Genomic DNA, 27,464 nt, shown 5'->3' on the forward strand with positions numbered 1-27,464 from the left:
ATATCACAATAGCTGTGGAGACAGACATTATTTAAACCAAGCTTTTATTGCTATAGATTTGTAATAAACAATCTGAACAAAAACAGTAGCAATGATAACAACAATAAAGAGTAATAACAGTAAACAAGACAAAAGATATACAGAGAAATACCGCAATGGTTACAGACAGCTCGCTCGCATGCTCCCCGCGACCAATGCCACAAAGGAAAAAGTTCCCGCGCTCCTGCACCCGGACCTGACGTCAGCATGGTATGAATAACCCGACTGGAGATCCCTTCCCCCTTCTCTGCTGGGGAAATTTAAACCTATCCTAGCTGAACCAGGACATAATATACCCCTTTATTTTATACCATCTGCGTCATGTCCAGCTGCCATTTAGCAGTTAACAATAACAAAATAACAATTTAGAAAGGCACAGCATAATTCACAATATGTTTTCACCCAGAATCAAGTCCCGGTGTGGTACGCATCGGACCTCTCCATTGTCATGCATCACCCTCCAGGTACACCCAGGTCCTTCAGCAAAAGCAATCCCGTGGATGGGTTTGCCTTTAACTACGCCTAGTGCAGGACTAAGCCAGACCATTTTTCCCAATATATTCCTCATGCGCACCACAAGGACTTTATGCCCATCTACAGCACATGGAGGTTTTGACTGAGCCGGGCCAGCTCGATTGTCAGATCCTCTTGTGTTGACTAGCCAGGTGGACCTTGCTAGATGCAGATCCCACCTCCCAGTGGTTTCAGTGTGGTTTTTAAGAGTCCATTGTAGCTCTCGATCTTCCCAGAGGCTGGTGCGTGGTAGGGCATACGGTAGACCCACTCGATGCCGTGTTCTTCTGCCCAGGCACTTATGAGGTTGTTTCGGAAGTGGGTCCCGTTGTCTGACTCAATTCTCTCTGGGGTGCCGTGTCGCCACAGGACTTGGGTTTCAAGGCCCAGGATGGTGTTTCTGGTGGTGGCGTGGGGCGCTGGGTGAGTGTCCAGCCATCCAGTGGTTACTTCCACCATTGTGAGCACGTGGCGCTTCCTGTGGCGGGTCTGTGGCAGTGTGATGTAGTCGATCTGCCAGGCCTCTCCATATCTATATTTCAACCATCGCTCTCCATTTCGCTGGGGCTTCACCCACTTGACATGTTTAGTTGCAGCACACGTCTCACATCCATGGATGTTCTCTGCAATGATGTCAATAGTAAGGTCCACCCCTCGATCTCAAGACCACCTGTATGTTGCATCTCCACCTTGGTGGCCTGAGGTCTCATGGGCACACCGGGCTATGAACAGTTCACCTTTGCGCTGCCAGTCCAAGTCCACCTGAGCCAATCTAATCTTAGCAGCGTGTTCTGGCTGCTGGTTGTGTCGATGTTCATCAGTGGCCCGACTCTTGGGTACATGGGCATCCACATGGCGCACCTTCACAACGAGGTTTTCCACACGGGCTGCAATGTCCTGCCATACTTCAGCAGCCCAGACGTTTTTACCCTTACGTTGCCAGTTGTTCTGCTTCCATTGCTGCAGCCATTTCCACAGGGTATTCGCCACTGCCCACGAGTCGGTGTAGAGGTAGAGCCTCGGCCACTTTTCTCGCTCAGCAGTATGCCAATCAAGCTGGACGGCTTTCACCTCTGCAAACTGTCTCAATTCATCCCGTCCCGCAGCAGCTTCAGTGACCCGTTGTGTGGGACTCCACACAGCAGCCTTCCATCGTCGATGTTTTCCCACAATATGACAAGACCCATCAGTGAACAGGGCATATGGCTTCTCCTCATCCAGCAGCTCGGTATATGGTGGGGCCTCCTTAGTACGTGTCACCTCCTGTTCTGGTGACATCCCGGAATCTTTGCTCTCTGGAGAGTTCGTGATCACCTCCAATATCCCTGGGCGTCTGGGATTCCCTATTCGAGCCCATTGTGTTATCAATGCAACCCATTTACTCCACGTGGCATCGGTTGCATGATGTGTGGAGGAGGTCTTTCCTTTGAACATCCACCGCAGCACCAGCAGTTGGGGTGCCAGGAGGAGCTGTGTTTCAGTGCCGACCACTTCTGAGGCAGCCCGAACTCCTTTGTACACTGCCAGTATCTCTTCTAAGTTGGTGTATAATTAGCTTCAGAAACTTTGTATCCCCGGCTCCAAAAGCCTAGAGGTTGGCCACGGATTTCCCCAGGTGCTCTTTGCCAGAGGATCCAGGTAGGGCCATTTTCCCCGGCTGCGGTGTAGAGCATGTTCTTAACCTCCTGCCCTTCCTGGACTGGCCCGAGGGCTACCGCCTGGGCAATCTCCCACTTAATTTGGTCAAAAGATTGTTTTTGCTCAGGGCCCCATTCAAAATCGTTCTTCTTATGGGTTACTTGGTAGAGAGGGCTCACAATAAGGCTATAGTTCGGGATGTGCATCCTCCAGAACCCCACAGTGCCCAGGAAAGACAGAGTCTCCTTTTTAGAGGTTGGTGGGGCCATGGCTGTTACCTTGTTTATCATCTCCACCGGGATGTGGCGACGCTCATGTTGCCATTTTATTCCTAGGAATTGAATATCCCTTGCAGGCCCCTTAACATTCCTTTGTTTAATGGCAAAGCCGGCCTTCAGGAGGATTTCAATTATCTTCTTCCTCTCTCAGAGACATCCTCGGCTGTGTCCCCCCATACAATGATGTCATCAATGTACTGCAGGTGTTCTGGAGCCGCACCTTTCTCCCGTGCAGTATGGAGTAGTCCATGCCAAATGGTGGAGCTCTACTTTCACGCCTGGGGGATTCGATTCCAGGTTTACTGGATGCCTCTCCAAGTGGATGCAAACTGTGGCCTGCACTCTGGCGCTATAGGAATGGAGAAAAACGCATTAGCAATGTCAGTCATGGCGTACCACTTGGCTGCCTTCGACTCCAGTTCATACTGGAGCTCTAGCATGTCCGGCACTGCAGCACTCATCGCTGGCGTAACTTCATTCAGGCCACGGTAGCCCACAGTTAGCCTCCATTAGCCATTAGGCTTTCTCACTGGCCATACAGGGCTGTTGAAGGGTGAGTGAGTTTTGCTGATCACCTTCTGGCTTTCTCGTTGAAGCTGATGGAATGGGACTAGAGAGTCTCGGTTGGTGTGGTACTGCTGCTGATGCACCGTCCTGGTAGCAATCGGCACTCGCTGCTCCTCAACCTTAAGCCACCTACCACTGAGGGATCCTTTGAGAGGCCCAGTAAGGTGGACAACTGTTCAACCTCCTCCAGGGCAGCTACAACAAAAGCCCACCGGTACCCTTTTGGGTCTTTAAAGTACCCTCTCCTGAGACAGTCTATGCCCAGGATGCACGGGGCATCTGGGCCAGTCACAATGGGGTGCATATGCCAGTCCTTCCCAGTCAGGCTCACTTCAGCTTCCAGTAGGGTCAGCTGTTGGGATCCCCCTGTCACTCCGGAGATGCAAATGGATTAAACCCCACTATAGCTCAATGGCATCAGGGTGCACTGTGCGCCAGTGTCCACTGAAGCCTTATATGTGCCATCGGATCCACACTGTCCAGTAAATCCAATTATCCCTTTCCTCCACCTGGCTGGAGGCAGGGCCCCTCGAATCCTGCTCATCATCACTCACTTCTTGCAAGAATGATTTACTGGTCCCCTCAAGAGGGTCAGACATAACGTTCACCATTCTGTTCTGTCTGGGGGATTTGTGACAGACACTGGATCTGCCCTCTTCTTGGAGGACTCCCCTTTTGTGATGGTCTTCCCTTTCAGCTGCTCTACTCGTGCAGCTAGGGCGGCAGTGGGCTCTCCATCCCCCCTCCTCATGTTTTCTCCATGGTCGCAGAGGAAAAACCACAGGGTGCCTCGTGGTGTGTGCCTTCTGCTGCCTTTCTCTTGGGTGGGGAAACGTTTACTTCTAATGGCTGAGACATTAGCCCATGCAGGTGGAATGTAGGACATGTCCTCTTCCATTTTTTGCACCCTCTGAGACAGTTCCTCCAGAGCTGAAACCCAGGAATGTTGAGATGAGGGGAGATTTCCCTCGTATTGCTGGAGCTTTCCAACCACTCCATCCACTGTTAGAGTCTGGGTGTCTGTCCACCAGGACACTATTGCCAGTACTTCCCAGTGTGCTTCTGGTGTGCTCTTCAGGAACTTTCGCACTTCAGGTGTGTGCAATGGGCCTGATGTGGGTCCATGGGTGACTGCTCATCATTCAGATTACCATGGATCATCTCAAAGACAGCCAGTTCCCTGAGGTTCTGGATGCCTTTCTCAATGCTGGTCCATTTGCTTAGCTGACATAGGATATCATCCTTGTAGGGGTGCCTCTTCCTTACACTGAGCACGAGTCGCTTCCAAAGGCTGAGGGTTTGAGCCTGCTTCCCTATTTCCCTATCAATGCCAGCATCCTTGGCCAAAGATCCCAGCTGCTTGGCCTCTCTCCCCTCCATCTCAAAAGCACTGGCTCCATTATCCCAGCATCGGAGCAGCCAGGTGCAAATCTGCTTGCCTCCCAGGAGGCTGAAATCCCTCTGCATATCTCAAAACTCCGTCAGGGATAGAGATCGGACGATCACCACTGGCCCTTCCTTGTTTTCCCATGCTGGGAATGGCTCATCCCCATCCCCCACTTTGCGAACTGACTTTCTGGTATATTTTGTTTTCTGTATTTGGGCAACTGACACCAGCACTAGCTGTCTCTCTGGCTCAGTCTGTGTGCTGGTGGAGGAGACTGATACTGGCTCTGCCTGTTCCCCCGGCCCAGATACTGTACTAGGAACTTCAATCTCAGATTCTGTAGCCTTTTCTCCCTTCTGAGGGCAGTGGGTGGTATTAAAGAGGACACTGTAGGCATGGGCAAGTCCCCAACACACTGCAGCAATTTGTATCTCCTGGGTTTTACCAGCTTGGTAACACACCCTTTCTAAGCACTCCATCAGTTTATCAGGGCTCTGCATTTGTTTGGGAGTGAAATTACAAAGCATTGGAGGTTGCCCATCTTTTCCTGCACCCCTTGCCACTCACTATTATCTTACCTCGGGGTAGGTTTCCGGACACTGCTATTGTTAGAGAAATACCACATGGCCAAATCTGAAATCAGGCAGATATTCTGAAAGCATTGTGCCGCAATCACACTGGCCTGCAGGCTCCAATAATAATTAAAACTCCAAAAATCTGAGAGGATCTCTTCCCCTGGCTCACCCATAGTGGGGGTGACATCCCTAACAAACGCCCAGGCAGCAAACAGGTACTGTCCCGCCCCCTCAAACTGCGATACAAACACATTACCAATATCCATTACCAACACATTATCAATAGTCAGTACGTCAGCATAAGACCCTTTATACATTTTCCACCGATAACAAATGCCAGCACTGGGATCATACACTGGATATAAGGATTAATCCAGCCCCACCACACAAGCAAGTGGGCCAGCATTGCAAACATTTTCTTATCAAACAAATACAAATACAAACAGAAAAACTGCACCCAACAGATTGCTCTAACATACTCTGGTCAGGGTTTGTCCCTTTTTGATTCTCATTTCAGCCCTCTTGTGCCCCACGTTGTGCGTCAAAAATGGCTATGATAGTTTAAGCCCTGCTGGGACCGGAGACCACGTTGCCATTGCCACTTCCCCACCCTCAGCCCGTCAGGCTTGAAGTGAGGCACAAACCCTGGGTTAAAATAAGAAGAAATTTAATACAACAGTGTAATATGCAATCTGAATAACAACAGTAGCAATGATAACAACAATAAACAGCAATAACATTAAACAAGACAAAAGATATACAGAGAAATACCACAATGGTTACAGACAGCTTGCTTGCTATGCTCCCCATGACCAAAGCCACAATGGAAAAAAGTTCCTGTGCTCCTGTGCCTGGACCTGACATCAGCATGGTATGAATAACCCAGCTGGAGATCCCTTCCCCCTTCTCTGCTGGGGAAACTTAAACCTATCCTAGCTGAACCAGGACAGCTGCCAGGGATCATTGCTGATTCATATTCAACTTGCTGTCAACTCAAACCCCCAGTTCACTTTCTGCAGGGCTGCTCTCCAGTGTCTCATCCCATTTGTATGTACAACCATGATTACCCCATGCCAGGTTCAGAATCCAGCACTTGCTCTTATTAAATTTCATATGGACAGTGATTGCCCAACTCTCTAGTCTACCCAGATCTCTCTGTAAGGCCTCTCTACCCTCAAAGGAGTCCACAGCTCTTCTAGTTTAGTAGCATCAGCAAACTTAATTCATGCATAAAAATGTTAAAGAGCACTGGCCGTAAAATTGAACCCTGTGGAACTCCACTAGTGACTGGCCAACAGCCTGCTGTAACCCATTTACTGTAGCTCTTTGAGTCTGACCCATTAGCCAATTTCTCACCCAACATTATGGACTTGGCTAGCTGCGTGCTGGACATTTTATCTAGAAGGGTACTGAGAGAAGAGTATCAAAAGTTTGGCTAAAAAATCTAAACTCACCACATCTAATGGCTTCCCTTGTTCAACTATGGGTGAATTTGCCATAAAATGTAATTAAATTAGTTAAGCAGGACTTCCCCCTTTTGAAGCTGTGTTGGCTATGACCAGTAACTACATTGTCTCTCAAGTGTTTTTCAGTAATTTTGAGAATAACCTTGTCCATAATTTTGCCAGGCATTGAAGTGAGACTGTCCAGCCTGTAATTACCAGGGTCTTCCTTCTTACCCTTCTTGAAAACTGGGAAAACTTTTGCCAGCTTCTAGTCCACTGGACCCCTCCAGACTCCCAAGTCCATTGAAAAATAATGGAGAAAGTTTCTGTGATGACATCAGCCAGGAGCTGTCTTTTGAAGAAACATACAATGCAAACTATGATAAAGGCAAGGGAATCAAATAATTCCCTGGTTATGAGCCAAATGTAATTATGTGTAAGAATGACAAGCAAGTGCTTACTTCAAAAGATAGGACAGGTAACAGAAATAAATGAAAAGATGGGACAGAACTGACCCAGTCTGAACACCAAGTCAAGCAGTACTGTGGAAATTATAGATAGTTTTGCCTTTTTTTATGGTCTTGAATGACTTACTATGTCTAAATTTTCTTGCCAGTTTGTAGGCTGTGTTAACTGTAGCCTAGTAAATACAATGTTTACCATTACTAGACCATAGAAAAATGAGCAGAACAACAGAAGAAAGGATTAGGCGCTAGGAAATGTCTGTTTAAAAATTTTAATTGTGTTCCTAGTGAAATGTCTCTATATTAAGTAGATAATTCAGAATTTTAAACTCTTAAAACATTGATTTGTTTTGTAGTTGATTTTTAGCTCTGTTATAATTGATTTACTCATTTCTTCCCTGTAACAAACTTTTGAGCATAACATAGCATAAAAATTGCAACAAAAAAATGGAGAAGAAATATTTTATTTAAAATAAATACACCTAGATAAAAACTGAAATGGCAAATTCATAATTTTCCTTTATTACAAAGTGACATCTTTGGTCTATTTAGGCCTTAAGGTGTACCTACAGTGTTTAGCAATAGATAATTTGGTCATCAACATTTTTATTCTGAACTGCATGGGTCTAAATTCCCCCTGGCTATAGGCAGGATGAAATTGAATAGAATGGTACACAACATTCACCAGAAGTGAATATGCATTTCTATTCCAAATAAATACAAATAAAACATCTGACTGTAGCATTTGCTAGTTGATTAACAATCTTTTAAAATATTAAGCCTTATTTTCTTCTCAATTACCACTGAACAGCCATTTATTTACCACAAGAAAGAAAACAATGCAATTTTTTCTAAAAGACAATATCATTGAAGGCTGGGGGACCATGCTGCAACTGTAGGACCAGCAACGTAACACTTAATCGATGTCACTGTCATTGTGATGCACTTGCCAAATGCTTATTTAGTATAGTCTTAAATTTTTGGATTGTGTGTATGTATAGCCAAGCATATGTAGTTTTACTTCTGTGAGTAGCTAATTACGAGTATACTGAAACTAACAAACAATCAAACCAGAAGAAAAATACATATATTTTCTGCAGAAATAAACACTATACTTGGAACATGAAAGATTTTCCACTCACTTTGCAAAATTTATACTTCAGGGAACAACTTACAGACTTACATATAAGCGTGATGGTTATTATGGGAGTAATTCCATATTTTAATCTATTTATTTTATCCTGCAAAGATCAAGTTTAAAGGAATCTTCAAAAACTGTAAGAATCTTTATTTCTTACTTTAATTTAAGTATCCATGGAAATTTGTGTTAATTTGTTAACAATTTTCTTGTCTTGAAAATTTAGGTGTACCAATACTTACAATAATCTGAATACAACAGAACTGACTTGTTGTTATGGAAATGTATTCTAGTCTATAATGGAAACAAGTCTCTATAGCGACACCGGTGTTGAATGTATGTCAGAATTTTCCATGGATAGCTTATAAATTTTGCAACCCAAATATCCTCCAGCTAGAACTTAGATGTTAAATTCTGAACTCCCATGAAGTTTTACATAAAATGAAGAAGTTAAAAGAGAAATTATGTTCATTCATGTATGAAAGTTAATGTCTCTGTAGGGCCATGCTCACTTGCTTGTGAGGCCTGGAACCACCCTGGGGGGTTAAACTACTTTGAAATTTCCTCTTATTGAACATTGCCTCTACAGATTTTCTTTTCTTGCAGGAACCTGACTTTTTGTAACAGGGATTAAGGACTTCTCTCTGACCCACCTCTTAAAATTATAATGGTGAGATATAAATAAAAATGCACCTCTGCTAATGTTTTAGTGTTCTCAGATGTTGGTCTAGCATGACACGTGTTTAAACAGTAGGAATGTAACTGTGCTAGGTTACACACCCCTGCCTCTGTGGTGAGCTCAGTACAGTGGTGGATCTCATTTTTAATCAACTTAAAGATTCCTTGAAATTCTCTGTTCACTTCTGCCACAGAATATTCTTATATTGACTAGGAAGAAAGGTGAGTATGTGACATAAAGTCATTTTAATGATACAGAAGATTTCCTTTTGAAAGGGAAACATAGCTAACAAAAGTATGATTCAAATTCTGTTTACTCCTACTATGTACTCAAAAAGCTAATCTGGAAATACAGTATCATTTTATGAAATACATGCTTTTAAGTCCAAGTGTTCTCAGTCTAGTGATATTACAGTAAGGATAAATTGTACAACAGTAAAAGGGCACTATGTTATCATTGAAATAATGTTTCAGCTTCATAATATGATCAATAGTTATATATTAAAGAGAGATCTTTAGATTCACATGGCCTAATTTTGCACCTTTAAAAAGATGTGGAATTCTATAAAAGCAGGGTCCAGTCCATTCTAGGATTCTTTAAGAAAAATGTTAAAGGCAGATATTTCACTTAAAATTATTTTGGTCACAATGTGCTGTACCTAAATGTTTAATAGCATGACTTTTTTTTTCTTTTTTTCTTTTTTTTTTTTTTAAGACACATGTGACATGATTATGTTAATTTCACATTAAAAAGACCATTTCTTCATTCTAAATCCTTTGCTTTAAGTCATACAGTGATTTGGACACAAACTAGATGCTAAAAAAAACAGGTTCAGAAACCCTGCCTTCAAATGTTTTCTTCGTACTGCTTTATTGTTTACACAAGTGTTGCACTCTATTTGGATATTATTAGACACATGATTTCTTGTAAGGATTTGTAATGTAGTCACATGATAATGATGTATTTTCACACTCGTGAACTACTTTGAGGGGAAATATGTACATGAGCTGTGATTTTGCAAGGTCAGTTTGTATTATTAGCTTTAATAAGATTATGCAGGATTCCTGAGGACTTGAGTTTAATCAGTTAATCAAAACACTCTTTGAACTTTATGTTTTGGTTAAATCTGTAGTTATTCAGCGAGATGATGTCTTTTTAATGATTATAAAACATTTTAAAGGGAAATTGTGTACATATGCATTCTGTCAGAAAAAAGGATACAGCCTGGGAATCTTAAAATGGCACTACTGCTATGATCTTTTCCTGTTCTGTGTGGTCAATGCAACTGAATAATACCAATCTTGTTTCCTGCAAGACATCTGAGACTATAGGAAATTGTTCTATTATGCATGATTGCATTACAAAACATTTCTAGAACTGTGTCCAGCCATGGAACAACATAAAACGGAAATGGTATGGAGGTAACACAATGAGGCTGCTGTGAGAATATGACAAAAATTTTTGCTCTTTTTTATTTTAAACTGAAGAGTACATCCAATTCTTATCTCAATCAAGTGTCTCAGTCACAAAGACTTAGTAAATACAAAAGATTTCAGGAGTCTTAGCGTAAGGGAAGGGTCTCACCAAAATTGAAAATCCAATGTCTTCTTTTTGCTGTAAAGTAATAGAAAGAAACAGCTGAAAACCTGGACTTCAGCTTAATTCACGGTGACGTTTAATTGTTGAAAATGTAGCTATGTTTTTACACATGTCAGGTGATATAAAACAAGATTCAAAACTACCAGATAAACACCTCCAGAACAAGACAAACAACAAGACAACAATGTAAATTGGAAGGTAGTTCTGACATCTGTAGTCCTACTCAAATCACGTTCATCCAGGGTCTTGTTCAGGGTCTTGTCCAAACGAGTTCTGAGTATCTTCAGGGATAGAGATCCCACAACATCTCCAGCCAGCCTGTTCCAGTGTTTGACAATGCAATGGCAATATGTTTTCCTTATTTTGAGATAGAATTTCCTGTGTTCCAGCTGGTGTCCCTTGACTCTCACCCTTTCACTGTGACCCTCAGCCACACTGGGAGCCACACTGTTGACTCCTGTTTAACTTTTTGTCTCTTAGAATCTCCAGGTCCTTTTCTACAAAGCTACTTTCTAACCTAGTAGTCCCCCAGCCCCATTGCATGCCATCTGAGAGGCAGGACATTGTATTAGTTTTCATTTAACTTCATGATGTTCCTGTCAGCCTAGACTGTAAAAATGCCCCTGAAGAGCAACCCTGTCCTTGTTGTCCTTAACTGAAAGTTTGTGGATATTGTACACAAACTGGGAGTACATACTATTCAATCATCCGAGTCATTAATAAAATTGCTAACCAGTATCAGTCCCAGAAGGACATTACTGGCAACTGACGCCTACTTGGATGCTTTGCTACTGATCAACACCCTTTAAACTCTGAAGTCCAGGCAAATCTCCACCCAATATATCTTTTACTAACCCAGTCACTATCTCACCAGCTAAACTCCAGTTACTATGGGAGACCGTGTGTCAGAGTCCAATACTCTCTGACCAGGTTCGTTTAGATATTCCTTGCATGAAGGGTATAATGTTTAATATCAGGTTACTTATTCGAAGACAGTTGATGTTACATGGGAGTTCTGATTCATCAGAGTGGTACAAAACATACTGAAAAAAACAGTACAAATATAAGTCATACTTAGCAAAATGCAGCAATTGCAATGTACAGTTCAACCACAGCACCAGTGTGATCTCCATTACTGGTCTCTATGGCATGTTACTATCACAACGCTGGCTGTCCCTAGTCACCAGGAAGGAATATGTGGGTTGAAGCCAGATAAAGCCCACTGCTCTCTTTGAATTTCTTTTGCTAGTTGTTTAGCTTTTATAATCCTAGGTTGTGCTGAGCCATGTATTCACTCCATCCATGTTGGTCTGGCTAACTCAGGGAGACATTCACATGTCCAGGTGATCCACTCAGCTGTTGATAGCTATTTGTCTAAAACAAAGGCCACCCTCTGTCACGGTAGAGACGGTCAAGCGACAGTCAATAATCAAGTTAGAAGCAAAAGAAGTGGAACCTTTATCGTTTTCTACATACTTTATATATCTTTTACAGTTACTGCAAGCTCTAACACAATTGGCTAAACCCATAGCAACGGTACATGATGGGAATAGCTTTCTTAAAGTTTTACTTCTGAACATAATTCACATAGTTCCTTATCTGTGGTCAACAGTTTCATGTTTCTTGCAGCAGATGTTCCCTGTCCTTGCTCCTTATCTGTAGTATGCCTTCCTGCACGCAGGCTTCTCATGGGTACGGGACGATCTGGCTAAGGTCGAACTCCATCTGTTCCTTTCTCCACTCCTTCAGCGTCTCAGTTAGCAAGCACCATGTAGTTGCTAGCTCACACGCTTCTTTTTGTCCTTTGAAACTTCATCCCACAGCTTTTCGCCTATTCTCTGCCACACAGTTACACTAAAAGCAGTAGTTATATTAGCTTCAAAGCCTTGCATCTTACTCCATATTAACATCTTTTTCAGGCTTCGTTCTGGGGTTTTAACCCCTTTTCTTTTTAGAAGGGCTTTCCAGGCAGACAAAATTGTCTCCTCTTCTTTAGTTAGTTGCTGCCCCGTGTTATATCTTAATAAGTTTTTCCCGGTGGCTCACCTTGTACACAGGTGTCAAAATGTCAGGTCCAGACCAGGCAGAATCCCCTCTGCTCTCAGCTTCACCAGTCTCCATCTCCGTTGCACCTCGCCCTGCAGCTCACATAAAATCCCCTATGTTCCACTTGTATCAGATCACATCGGGGTCACCAACTGTCGCGGTAGAGACGGTCAAGAGACAATCAATAATCAAGTTAGAAGCAAAAGAAGTGGAACCTTTATTGTTTTCTACATACTTTATATATCTTTTACAGCTACTGCAAGCTCTAACACAACTGGCTAAACCCATAGCAACGGTACATGATTGGATAGCTTTCTTAAAGTTCTACTTCTGAACATAATTCACATAGTTCCTTATCTGTGGTCAACAGTTTCATGTTTCTTGCAGCAGATGTTCCCTGTCCTTGCTCCTTATCTGTGGTATGCCTTCCTGCATGCAGGCTTCTCACGGGTACGGGACGATCTGGCTAAGGTCGAAGTCCATCTGCTCTGTCAGGCATTCAGCAGACCCACTGCCCACCCCGACAACCCTCTGTTCACCTTAGTGGTGAAAAAAAGTCAGGTTCTTTGCATTATTTTCTGAGCTTCATGGGCACGTTGGCCTTGCCCATGTCCGCTGATCTTTATTCCATTGTAGGTGTTTATTTCATGAGCCACTTTCCACTCCTAGGGGTTAGGCAGTCACACCATGCCAAAGTCCTTGCTGAAGTCAAGGTGCACATCTGCTACTGTCTCCTCATCCACAGATCCAATCATCTCATGTAGAAGGCAATCAAGATAATAAGAGATTTATCTATTTGCTCTTGGTAAATCCATGTTTGCCATTTCTAATTCCCTTCTTGTCCTTCATGTGGTTGGACACAGCTTTTAGAATAATTTGATCCATAATTGTCTGAAGTGAGACCAACAAGATGGTAGTCCTCAGGACCATCCTTCCTGGATTTCTTAAGGACAGATGTGATGTTTTCCTTTTCCTAGTCACAAACTCTCCTGATCATCATGAACTGTGAAAGATGACAAGAGTGTGAGCCATCTCACAATGACATCTGACAGTTCCCACAGCATCCTTAGATGTATCCCTTCTTCTCCCAGGGTTTTGTATATGTCCAGCTGGCTTAAGTATTCCCTAACATCTTCCTCTTCTGCGAATACTGCTTCCGTCCAGAGGGCAATGTTTACCCATAATAACCAAAACAAAGAAAGCATTGAGAACCTCAGTTTTTTTAATTTTCTTTGTAATGGGTTTACATGGCAAGGTTTCAGTAAGGGGGGGAAGGGGGAGGGGGAGTTGGGTGTTGGGTGTGGCTGCAAGGGTGGCTTCTGTGAGAAGACTCAAGGAGCTACCCTCACATCAAGCCAGCTCCAGGATAGACTCACTGCTGGCTAAAGCTGAGCCAATCAGCAACGGTGGTAGAGCCTCTGTGATAATATGTTTAAGAAAGGGTAAAAATGACTGTGCAGCAGCTGCACAAGACAAGGGAGAAAATGTGGGAGAAACAACCCCATACACACCAAGGTCAGTGAAGAAGGAGGGAGAGGACATACTCCAGGCACCAGAGCAGAGATTTCCTTGCAGGCCGTAGTGAAAAACATGGTGACCCAGACTGTCCTCCTGCAGCCCATGGAGGACCATGGTGGATCTGCAGCCTGTGGAGCTGCAGGACCTGTATCTTCTGTGAAGGACCCCCACCCCACAACAGGTGGATGTGCCCCAAAGGAGGCTGTGACTCTGTGGAGAGCCCATGCTGGGGCAGGCTCCTGGCAGAACCTATGGACCCATGGAGAGAGGAGCCCATGCTGGATCAGGTTTTCTAGCAGGACCTGCAACCCTTGCTGAAGCACTCCATTTGTGAAGTACTGTACACCATGGAAATGGCCCATGCTAGAGCAGTCCTTGAAGGACTACAGCCTGTGGGAAGGATCCACGTGAAGAAGTTCATGAAGGACTGAATTCCATGGGAGGGACACTATGCTGGAGCAGGGGAAGAGTATCTGTAGGAACCAGCAGCAGAGATGAAGTGTTATGAATGGACAGGAACCCCATTCCTCCTCCCCCTGGGAATGGACAGGAACACCATTCCTTCCCCCCTGAGGGGAAGAGGCAGAACAGCTAGGAGTGAAGTTGAGCCTGGAAAGAAGGGAAGCATGGGGGTAATCTAGATTTAGATTTTGTCTTAGTTTTCACTATTCTACTCTGTTATTAATTGGCAATAAATTAATTTCCCCAAGTTGAGTCAGTTTTGCCTGTGACAGTAACTGGTAAGTGATTTCCCCATCTTTATCTTGACCCACAAACTTTTCATTATATTTTCTCCCCCTGTCCTGGAAAGGGAGTGATAGAGCAGCTTGGTGGACACCTAGCAGACAGCCAGATTTAACCCACCACAATCCCTTTCTTCATCAATCAGTAGGGCTTCATTATCCTCAACCTTCTTTTCAGTGTCGATGTGCTCACAGAAGACCTTGTTACCTTTCCTATCCCTCACTATTTCCAGTTCCCATTCAGCACTGGCTTTCCTAACTCTGTCCCTGCACATTTAGGCAACGTCCTTCTGTTCCTCCTGGGTAGTCTATTCATGATTTCACTGTCTGTGTACTTACCACTTGTGTTTTAACTCAGTCAGGATTTTCCATTCTGTTCATCCACACGCACCTTTTGCCACACATACTTGACTTTATGCATGTTGGACAGTACTTGTGTTCTGAGGAGGAGTGATCTCCAACTTGTGCTGGTCCCCTTCACCCTCCAAGGAAATTTCACTGCTTTCACAAGCACTTCTTGCTGCAAACAAGATCACTGAACAAGATGAGATCTGCTCTCCTTATATATCAGTGATTCATGATTAATCCTTTTGTCTTGATCACTTCTCTCAGGACATGAAGTTTCACAATATTTTTGTTGCTGAATCTAAGGCCACCCTTATCTTCACATCTTCACTCAGTTCTTCCTTTTCTTGAGCTGTGAGTCCAGCAGAATATCTTACCTTGTTGGCTCATTGATCATGAAGAACAAGAAGTTGTCTTCAAGGTAAAGTGTAAATCTCCTGTATTGTTTGTACCCAGACACATTGCCCTGTAACTGTGCACAGACTACTAATTTGTCTTGTTTGTTTTCCATGTTGCATTAATTTTTACAGGCACTTGAAATGTATCCCTAGTCATTCAGTTTTTCACAAGGAGAGTGTGAGAGTCTTGAACACTGAATTGTCCCCCAGACACTTCCTCTCAGCTTATAGTGTCTTCAGCTATCCTTAGACATAAGTGGTGGTCTGACTTCTGCCAACGAAGGGGAGAGGCTCTGACTGGAGTGGATGCATTCAGTGAGTGAACACCTGGTTGCACGGCTGGTGTCACAGATTTTTTTTGAGGAACATAGACTACTGAGCAGATGATAGGATTGGCAAGAGTGTCTTTGTCAATAGGCTCACTAACTTTTTGGGGTGGGCTTGTTCTTGGAGACTATCATTTCAAACACAATTAAGAGATTATATGTGCAGTTTTTAAAAGCTTCTAAATCTTCCAGTCCTAAAGGGTAATCATAGAATCATAGAATGCTTTGAGTTTCAAGGGACCTTAAAGACAATGTAGTTCCAAGCCTCATGAGTGTCCCATGGGCAGGGACACCTTCCATTAGACCAGGTTTCTTACAGATCATAATTCATATATGAATAATATGCAAAATCATATTAGTTACATCTACATTTGTATTAACCTCTGGAATAGCCTTAATCTACAGTAGATGCTTCACTGTGAACAAACAAATGGCAAAACATACAGTGGTTCAAATTTTAAATCTACATTTCACTTCCATTGGAAAGTGTGGAAGAAAGTCACATAAGGGTCTATGTTACCTGTTGTCAATTGAATCTTCTGCACATATAGAAGATATAAATTAATTTTAAAAAATTATATTTAATAAATAATTTTTGTAATTTTAACTGAGTATACATAAACTCTGCAGGTTCAAACAAGCTAAGTCATAAACAGAATTTACAGTGACATATGAAAATCCCCTTTTTTCCTTTATGGTTGAAAAATACACAGTGTGTAAAGAATTAATTTTTTCTCTGTTAACTACTGTTAATATGTATCTTCAAGTTACACTCTGTATTTAAGGCCAACAAGTGAGCACAGAACACCACCCATATCTACAATTATGTTTATTTCTGTATGCACAAAATTATTAATTTAAAAGCTTAGCTTTGGACTGTCAAGTTAGAGATTCTGTGTCCACAGGATTATAAATAATACAACTGAGGAACCAATCCATCTGTTTAAAAGCCTGCCCCGACCCTAGAAAAATACTGGTAAATTTGTAAGGGGTAGAATTGGTTTGTATAGGCATAATCCAAACCCCATGAAAATTAATGGACGTATTCCCAATGGTATCTGTTTTAACTGCATGCTAATTGGATGAAAACTGTAAAGGATATATTATGGCATAAGTTGCAGAAAAGAAGAAAACAGATCATTAAGCTATAATATGAGAAAATTCTTTAATAAGTTCAAGTACTGTCCGAAGCAAGGCATATTTGTGCAGCTGATGCCATGATCTTTTGCTGAGCAAATGATATTAATACCACTGTGTGATGAAAGTTACTGATGTCTAAGAAATAGTGCTTAGCAGTTTCTCTTCCTCTAAAGGATCACCCTTTTCACCCACTCTAAATAATGAAACTAGAACAAGTCATGGAATAGGCAAAGCTTAGCAGCAACTCTTATACAGTACATGAAACTCTGGCATTGTGAGAGACTGAAATTTCCTATGACTGTCTCAAAGCTTGCTTGTGTCTGTGCAAAAGTCCAAGAGAAGCTGCTGTGTCCCGTGAATTGGTCTGGGGGATGCTGCCCAGAGCAGCTGGGGTGTATTGAAGGATGCACCCCCCACTTCCTCGCATCTGGACTCCTTAGACAAGCCTCAGAGGGGCAGAGGTGTGCTGAGCTGGCCCCATCCTGTAGCCATCTGTGTCTCCATTGTGCAGGCCAGACCCCATGCATGCATTGCTGATGGACTGACAAGAGATAAACGTTCCTGCCCTGAAGCCATATGCAACAAAACCTGTGGGACCAGAGGAAAAAACCTAAAGGTGAGCAGATATGCTGATCAGTTAGTACGAAGAACTTCAAAAGGCAGCAGAAAATCTTGTTCTTTGTGCACCTACCATCAAAGACTGATCTTTGTGCATCTACCATCAAAGCCAGATCTGTGTGCATCCACCATCGAAGCCAGATCCGTGTGCACCCACCACTGAAGAACTGAAGACTGAGGACCAACAGGATGCCGTTGGATCCATGGTGGTGACTATTCTTGCAGCCCTATCTCTCATCCTTGCTTTATTTCTGTCTTCTTCTATTCTGTCCTATTGCTACCCCTCTTCACTTTTTTAATAATAAAAACCTATTCTGGGTATACAGCATTTGACCTTGTTTCTGTCTTAATCTAGCTCTTGGGATCGTATTGAAACCTTCCCCGACATTGGATTGGGACAGGCATGCACAGCTGTTTAATTTTATGTTTTGTCAGTGCAGTGTTTGGAGGGAGAGGATAAATTAGCTATAGCCATAGGGGAAAGAGAAGGTGCAAATGAGATTTATTCATTCACTGAAACTATATATCAAATATATAGCATGCTCAGTGGTTCATCCATGATAACTCTTTACTTTCTTGAACTCTAAAACTCTTCTTTTTTAGTCTTCTTTTCTTTTTCATTTTTCTAAAATGGCCTTTAAATTATCTGAGAAGACTCAGAGATGCAGATGATGACACAAGGTCAGAGTGGTGAAATTAAAACACTTTTTAGTATTCTGACTTAAAGAGTTCTTCAGAGAGAAGGAAAACTGTGGTTGTACATCAGAGTATTTAGCCTGCATAGTGGCATCTAGACTTACTGCAAGGTAAATATTATGCTGTTCTACTTTCTAATATATGAATGACTGCAGTATCAACTTCCATATTTCATACACAGATTCTGTATCTTACAGCTTCATCTTTACATACCATCAGAAATGGATATCAGTCCTTAAGACACATTGAACCCCAAGAGCTGTTCGTGATGGCAAAATACAAAGCTATCATGGACAGGAGTATAATGTTCTTTGCCACTGTCTTTTGCCTTTCACCAAAATCTGGCAACACAGTCTTATAAATACTGCTACCCTGAATTAGTTATTCTTCTACTGTCAGCCAAGTTGTTTCTTGGTGATATTAAGACATGTTGTTGGAGTAGGACTGAATAACTCAACCTTCAAGTCAGATATCCTGTTGGAAATCTACACTGTCTCCAAAGGCATTTTCTGCTTTGAGGAAAAAGCTAGAAAAACCAATTCTCTATTTCTGTGTTATCACTCTCACCACTCTTTCTGCAGTGCAGCCACTTCCCCTTGTGAAAATAATTTGTCCCTCCTTTCCACGTTATTGAGGTTTTTACATGACAGTATGTAGCAACATTCTCTCTAAATTGACTATTATATAAATTATGTCAGAGTTCTGTTGTACTGTTCATTGCACTACTAAGAAAGTCACACGTTTAACAAGAAATCTGAGCAAGCAGAATTTTTCTTGACCTAGTATGAAGTCCTGGCATTGTACTGACTTTAATAATGTAAAATGGAATTATCAATGACTACTGGGAAAACTTTTCTAACTAATAATATTGGTCACGGGTTTGATCTTGTCCAGCAAAACTGTATTAACCCACACTCACTCCTAGATATCAGCTTGAACAGATATTATTTCTACTGGTGGAAGATGTGATCATGTGTTGCTTTTTCCCATTTGTTTGAACAGTTGAATGAACCATAAAACCACACATTTTCAAATTACAAAAAAGACAGGATGTAAGAGTGAAATGCTGGGGTTTCAACCCCAGGCTCCAAATTAAGGTTGACATATGGGTGATTCCCACAGCCCTTGACAAAGAGGGGGTGAGTTTACCTTTAAGCTTCCCTCCAGGGTGTGGCCAGCCTTGCAGGGAGAGCCATTGGGTAAACAAGCCCCAGGTGTCCCACATTAAGTAAGCAAAGGTCAGGTGTCCCACTTAGGGATAAAACTGGGACCACTTGCAGGAAGGGGGAGTGTCTGTCTGTGAGGTGGATGCACTTTATAGAGTTTCCTGTTGGAGAAGGACCTCCCACCTCCCTGGAACTGGGCTCCAGTCAGGTCTGGCTTTTGTAAAAGTGGGCTGTGTAGAGCTTCAGTTTGTGGCTTCTTTGGTCTTATGTATTTGGCTTGTTGACTCGGTTGTCTCCTGTCCCTTCTATGGGAGGCTGTATTTCACCAGTTATTCCACCCATTGTTGATCATATGGGGTCATTGTTGGGGTCAGTGGGATTGATGTCAATTACGTATAATTTGACAGACTTGTTTGTACCCCCTAGTGCTCACCCATGTACTGACCCTTTTGTATCAAATACAATTTGGTTATTGGTTCATCTTTTTGATGGCTGTGTCCTTTATGCTAGGCCTGTTAATTGGCAAAACAAAGAGACAATCCATTATGATAGTAGAATTATCAACAGTTTTTCTAAAACTTCAGATCTGTATTCACTAGAACCTTTGTTTTGGGGAATATTGGTAAGGCTGTAACACAGAGATAACATGAGAAAATGAGGAAAAAAAAAAACAAAACCAAAAACCAAACCAACACAAACCAGGTGAAATAAATGGTTGAGATGCACATATTACAGAAAAGATAACTTTAGGGCCTGTCTTGAATAGGTTAGGAGAACATGTTACATTCACAGAAATAATAAAGTACACCAGAAAACTCACACAATATTTTTAAAAAATACAAGAGGTAGAGGGAGCAAGCAGGAGGATCTCTCAGGTCTCCACTTCCTGGTCCATTTCCTTAGCTTACTTTCTGTTTCTAAGCCAGGATATGTGGTAACAGCAGTAGGCAGAACATGGTACATATGTAGCTCACCGAAAACTTGTTTTCCAGAAGCACATTTTTTTTTTCTAGGTAATGGTCCTAGCTATCTCACTTTGGGACCTTGTGACAAAGTACAGCTAATGATGAGTAAATTGACAATCTACTGAAAAATATCTCCTAATTTTTAATAATTTTTTTTGAAGGGTGGGAGGTTAGGTTACAGTATTTGTAAAGATTCTTAATGGGTTCAAGAATTCCACAGGCCTCAAATACACAGGCAAGGAATCATCAATATAATTTCCTAAAGACTGTTCTGTTCTTTTTTTTTTTTTTTTTTTCAATCTGTGCAGCATTACTCCTTATTCCAGAAGTCAGACTGTTGGATTCAATTGATTTCATTTTGCCCATTTGTGTCATTCAGTATCAGTACTGTGGTCTGCTCTTAGCAGAAAAGTTAAATTTTCAATATGAAATAGGCCAGCATAGAGCTGTACAGATTTTCATGCATGGAGAACATAACTCTGCCACAGGATCCCTAAGCATTTCAGACTACATAAACACAGTTCTGTCAATAGGACTAATGACAAATGGGAATGGGACAGATTCAAATGTCAGGGAGCATCTGGTACAGAGATAGGTATGCAATAATTTTCTTAGTTGCCGGAGTAAAGTTTAGCAAGCTTCAGTTCAGTAATGCAGTTTAGCAAATCTACTTTAGTCATTTCGTAAGAGCACATTATTTAACAGAGACTCACAAGAAAAATGTAAGAGGTACAAAAATAAATGAAAGAAACTACAGAAAATCATTCACTGTTCAGCTTTGAGAATAAAAACTATTTCTCATTCTGGAAAACTAACAAATTTTACTCCAGGTTAACCTGTGTCATCAGACAGTCCTAAATCACATGTAATTACTCTATAAGTTCTTCTCTTATGTGTTCTAACATTGCTCCATCTGATGAAGTGGCTGGATGCTTCTCTACTGAAAAATTAAGTAAAATGGTACAAACCTTTTGGATTTAAATAGCTTGGTTAAAAAATACATTCTAAACCCTGCAGTTGGAGAAGTATATCCAACATTGGAGAGAGGAACAAAATTTTTAGAATAAAAGAGGTGTTATGTACTTAACAGATATGAATCACAATAATTCTGTGAAGGTCACTTGCATAAGGTTTGGTTGCAATGGAGTCGATCTTCATAGCAGTCCATATGGTGTGTTTTAGATTTGTAACCAAAACACTGCATATGGGCTGCTGTGAAGAAAATTAACTTAATCCTAACCAGACCTAATATTCCTCTGCTTCTCATTGATAACCTTTGACAGGAGAAGCTTTTTAATTGTCACAGGTATGTGAACTTGGTAAGGTTATGCAAATACAAAGTCCTAAAAATTTAACAGATTCTCTGCCTTTAGCAAATTAAACATTCATTGCTTTGGGGGTGTCTTCTTAAAGCTACAATTGAAACTATCTGAATCTGAGTGCAAAAATAGCATGCATTAATGGATTGCTTAACAAAGTTGCGGCTATGTTCACTGACATAGGAAAACACTGCATATAATAGCATCTGCAATGTTTGAAGCATGTTAAACAGTGTTGGAATTAATGTCATATAAATTCCTGGCTCAGTAAATTCTTACCTTAAGAATACATTCTAATTACTCCCTGAGAAAAATTATATTGCAGTTTAACGAATGGTTTATTATTACTGTTCTGGACCACATGTGTTAAAATATTTAAAGAACACCTATTTATTCTATATTTAATCTGTATAATTCTAAATATGTTTGATATGAGGTGAAGCATAAAAGGTTTAAAAATAAAGTACCTGACTGATGTTTAGAATCTGTGCAGGTTTAGCTCCTGCCGGGATCGGAGAGCACGTTGCCGTTGCCCCTCCCCCACCCGCGGCCGGTTGGGCTGGAAGTTAGGCACAGACCCGGGCTAAAGTAACAAGGAATTTAATACAACAGAGTGATAGAACAACCTGAACCACAACAGTAGCAATGATAATAACAATGAACAGCAGTAACAGTGAACAAAACAAAAGATATACAGAGAAATACCACTAAATGGTCAAGGAGCAAGCCCGCTGCGTGTATAGCAACACCCAAAACCAGAAGCGAAAGTAAAAAGGCTCCGCCCCTGGACCTGACCTCAGCATGGTATGAATAACCCGGCTGGAGATCCCTTCCCCCTCTCTCTCTGCTGGAAAAAAGACTTGACTCTATCTTAGCTAAACCAGGACAGAATCACAAGAGGGATATTTAAAAGATTGTATTATACTGACACTATGTCACATACTATGCTGTAATAAAATACCTTCACTTGTTAAAGGTTTTCTTTTTCAGCAACTAAGACTGATCTAGATTTTTTTTTTTTTTTTTCCTTTGGAGGCTTACATTATTTTGAGGAATTCTTACAGATATGTGCATATATAAAACAGTTTTTCTGGAAACAAAACTGTAACTATAGGACCTAGCTGAAATATATGGAAATGTATTTTTACATTGAAGTATGAACACTGAAATAAAAGTTGCATAAGTATATTTACAAGTGTATTTAGGGACTTCAAAGAAATTTTAATGTTTTGTCTTTCATGTCCACTGTATATAAAACTACCCAGTAAAAATACTGATACACAACATAGACAGTAAACGTCTAGTTGGGAGACAATGTGAGGAATGTAAACTTGCAAATTTCACTTTTACTTTAAAACATTTAAAGAAATTATATTACTAATATCTAAAAATAAGGAGGTAAAGTTAGTAAGTATTAAGAATTTAGAAACATCTTCCAAAATGTGGGATTGAATACATATGTTTGTAGAATGCTTTCACAAGTAAAGAATTTAATATTCCGTTACTAGAAGTTACTAGAACAAGTAAGGAAAGCATAAGGAAATGTGGAATAGACAATAATGCTGTGCCTTTGGAGGGGAGGGTGAGCAGATTAATTCAGAAGATCCCTGCCAACCTAATAGTTGATCTTATAACTTATTTCATAATGCAATTTAATGATTTTTACTTTGGAACTTTTTTTTTTTTTTTTTTTTGGTGGTAGCTCTGAAGTTCACAAACTTTCACAATCAGGTTAAAGAAGTTGTTAAAACTGCAGGAAAATCTCTAAAAATAGAGCTTTTAATGTAGACAGAAATACCACTGTTCTTAATAAATTAAGCAATTGGGAATTCTTCAGTTGTATATGTGTGTCAGGAATGCATGAGTGGGAACCTGATTCTGTTTTATTTGTAAATTAAAATGACCAACATGATAGTGTTAATTTGTGCTTGATCAATACCAAGGAAAATAGGATCATAGTCTTACATTTGACATCTTTCCTGATTGTAACAAAACCACTTCTCATCATGGATGAAATGTTCCCTCTGCAACAAATCTGAGATATTTACAGTAGCCAGAATAGCAGAAGAATAGAAAATAAAGCGCTTTTTTTTTTTTTTTTTTTTTTTTTTTTCCAGATATGAATAAGTGCAATTTGGTGGTTTTGCTCACAGCTAGAAGCCCCTTTCTTTGCACAGTAATACAATACATACCATTAAAAAAACCCAACCGAATGTACATAAGGCTGCAAGTATTTGCAACTTTTGCCTTATATTCAAGTTAAGTTTCTGTATGAAATGTCTGCCTGTCATGGTTCAGCTAGGATAGGGTTAAGTTTCCCCAGCAGAGAGAGAGGGGGAAGGGATCTCCAGCCAAGTTATTCATAACATGCTGACGTCAGGTCCAGGCCGGGACTTTTTTTTACTTTTCTCTTTGGCTTTTTGGTGGAGGAAAGCACACGTCGGGTTTGCTCCATGACCATTTGCAGTATTTCTCTGTATATCTTTTGTTCACTCTTATTGCTGTTTATTGTTGTTATCACTGCCACTGTTTTTCAGATGGTTTATCACACTGTCGTATTAAATTTCTTATTCTAACCCAGGAGTTTGTGCCTAACTTCCAGCCCGAGCGGCTGAGAGTGGGGGAGGGGCAACAGTGATGTTCTCTCCAATCCTGGCAGGGCTTAGACCACCACAGCCTTAATTGGTACACCAAAGTGGGGCACAAGAGGGCTGAAATGAGAATAAAAAGGGACAAACCCTGACCGGAGTGTGATAGAGCAATCTGTTGGGTGTAATTTTTCTGTTGGTATTAGTATATGTTTGATAAGAGAACGTTTGCAATGCTGGCCCACTTGCTTGCGTGGTGGGGCTGGATTAATCCTTATATCCAGTGTATGATCCCAGTGGTGGTGTTAGTTATTGGTGGAAAATATATAAAGGGTCTTATGTTATTACACAGCTATTGAATGCTTATAATGCCTTTGTATCGCTGTGTGTGGGGGCGGGCCGGTACCTGTTTGCCGTTTGGGCTTTTGTTAGGGGTCTCACAACCTCTATGGGTGAGCCAGGGGAAGAGATCCTCTCAGCTTTGGGGAGTTTCAATTACTATTGGAGCCTGCAGGCCAGTGTGATTGTGGCACTATGCCTTCTGAATGTCTGCCTGATTTCGGTTTTGGCCATGTGGTATTTTTCTAACAATTGCAGTGCCCGGAAACCTGCCCCGGGGTCAGATAATAGTGAGTGGCAAGGGGTGTGGAAAAAGATGGGCAAAGGCCTGAGTCGGTGGGCACCACCAATGCTTTGGAACTTCACTCCTGAGCAAATGCAGAGCCCTGAGAAGCTGATGGAGTGTTTAGAAAGGGTGTGTTACCAACCTGGCAAAAAACGGGAGACACAAATCGCTGCAATGTGTTGGGGACTTCCCATGCCTACAGTGTCCTCTTTAACACCACCCACTTCCCTCAGGGGGAAGAAAAGGCTACAGAACCTGAAAGAGTATCTGGGCCAGGGTGACAGGCAGAGCCAGTATCAGTCTCCTCCACCAGCACAGCGACTGAGCCAGAGATCCAACCAGTACCGGTATCAGTCACCCCGATACAGAAAACAAAATATAACAGAAAGTCAGTTCGCAAAGTGAGGGATGGGGATGAGCCAGGCCCAGCACGGGAACAGGAAGAAGGACCAGAGGTGATCGTCCGATCTCTATCCCAGATGGAGTTTCGAGATATGAGGAGAGATTTCGGCCTCCTGGGAGGCGAGCAGATTTGCACCTGGCTGCTCTGATGCTGGGACAATGGAGCCAGTGCTTTTGAGATGGAGGGGAGAGAGGCCAAGCAGCTGGGATCTTTGGCCAAGGATGATGGCATTGATAGGGAAATAGGGAAGCAGTCTCAAATCCTCAGCCTTTGGAAGCGACTCCTGCTCAGTGTAAGGGAGAGGCACCCCTACAAGGATGATATCCTATGCCAGCTAAGCAAATGGACCAATACTGAGAAAGGCATCCAGAACCTCAGGGAACTGGCTGTGTTTGAGATGATCTATGGTGATCTGAATAATGAGCAGTCACCCATGGACCCAGATCAGGCCCCTTGCACACACCTGATGTGGCGGAAGTTCCTGAAGAGCGCACCAGAAGTGCACTCAAAAGCATTGGCAATAGTGTCCTGGTGGACAGACACACAGACTCCAACAGTGGATAGAGTGGTTGGCAAGCTCCGGCAATATGAGGGAAATCTCCCTTCATCTCAGCATTCCTGGGTCTCAGCTGTGGAGGAACTGTCTCAGAGGCTCCAGAAAGTGGAAGAGGACATGTCCTACGTTACACCTGCAAGCGCTAATGTCTCAGCCATTAGAAGTAAATGTTTCCCCACCCAAGAGAAAGGCAGCAGAAGGTACACACCACGAGGAACCCTGTGGTTCTTCCTCCGTGACCATGGAGAAAACATGAGGAGGTGGGATGGACAGCCCACTGCCGCCCTAGCTGCACGAATAGACCAGCTGAAAGGGAAGACCATAACAAAAGGGGAGTCTTCCAAGAGAAGTGCATCTCCAGTGTCCAGTCAGAAATCCCTCAGGTAGAACAGAATGGTCAATGTTATGTCTGACCTTCTAGAGGGGACCAGTAAGTCATTCTTGCAAGAAGTGAGTGATGATGAGCAGGATTAGAGGGGCCCTGCCTCCAGCCAGGTGGAGGAAAGGGATAATCGGATTTACTGGAGAGTGGGGATCCAATGGCCTGGCACATCAGACCCACAAGAGTATAAGTCTTTGGTGGACACTGGCGCACAGTGCACCCTGATGCCATCGAGCTAAAGTGGAGCTGAATCCATCTGCATCTCCGGAGTGACAGGGGGATCCCAGCAGCTGACCCTACTGGAAGCTGAAGTGAGCCTGACTGGGAGGGACTGGCATAAGCAGCCCATTGTGACTGGCCCAGATGCCCCGTGCATCCTGGGCATAGATTATCTCAGGAGAGTGTACTTCAAAGACCCAAAAGGGTACTGGTAGGCTTTTGTTGTAGCTGCCCTGGAGGAGGTTGAACAGTTGTCCACCTTACCCGGCCTCTCAGAGGATCCCTCCGTGGTGGGGCGGCTTAAGGTTGAGGAGCAGTGAGTGCCAATTGCTACCAGGAGGGTGCACCGGCGGCAGTACCGCACCAACTGAGATTCCCTGGTCCCCATCCATCAGCTGATCTGCCAACTAGAAAGCCAGAAGGTGATCAGCAAAACTCACTCACCCTTCAACAGTCCTATATGGCCAGTGAGAAAGACTAATGTTGAATGGAGGCTAACTGTGGACTACCGTGGCCTGAATGAAGTTACACCAGCAGTGAGTGCCGCATTGCCGGACATGCTAGAGCTCCAGTATGAACTGGAGTCAAAGGCAGCCAAGTGGTACGCCACGACTGACATTGCTAACACGTTCTTCTCCATTCTGATAGCGCCAGAGTGCAGGCCCTAGTTTACGTTCCCTTGGAGAGGCATCCGGTACACCTGGAATCGATTGCCCCAGGGGTAGAACCACAGCTCCGCCATTTGCCATGGACTGGTCCATACTGCACTGGAGAAAGGTGGGGCTCCAGAACACCTGCAGTACATTGATGACATCATTGTATGGGGGGACACAGCCGAGGAGGTCTCTGAGAGAGGAAGAAGATAATTGAAATCCTCCTGAAGGCCAGCTTTGCCATTAAGCAAAAGAAAGTTAAGGGGCCTGCAAGGGAAATTCAATTCCTAGGGATAAAATGGCAAGATGGGCGTCGCCACATCGCAATGGAGGTGATAAACAAGATAACAGCCATGGCCCCACCAACCTCTAAGAAGGAGACTCAGTCTTTCCTGGGCGCTGTGGGCTTTTGGAGGACTCACATCCCAAACTATAG

The sequence above is a fragment of the Athene noctua genome, chromosome 5 (genome assembly GCF_965140245.1).
Source record: "Athene noctua chromosome 5, bAthNoc1.hap1.1, whole genome shotgun sequence".
Classification (NCBI taxonomy): Eukaryota; Metazoa; Chordata; class Aves; order Strigiformes; family Strigidae; genus Athene; species Athene noctua.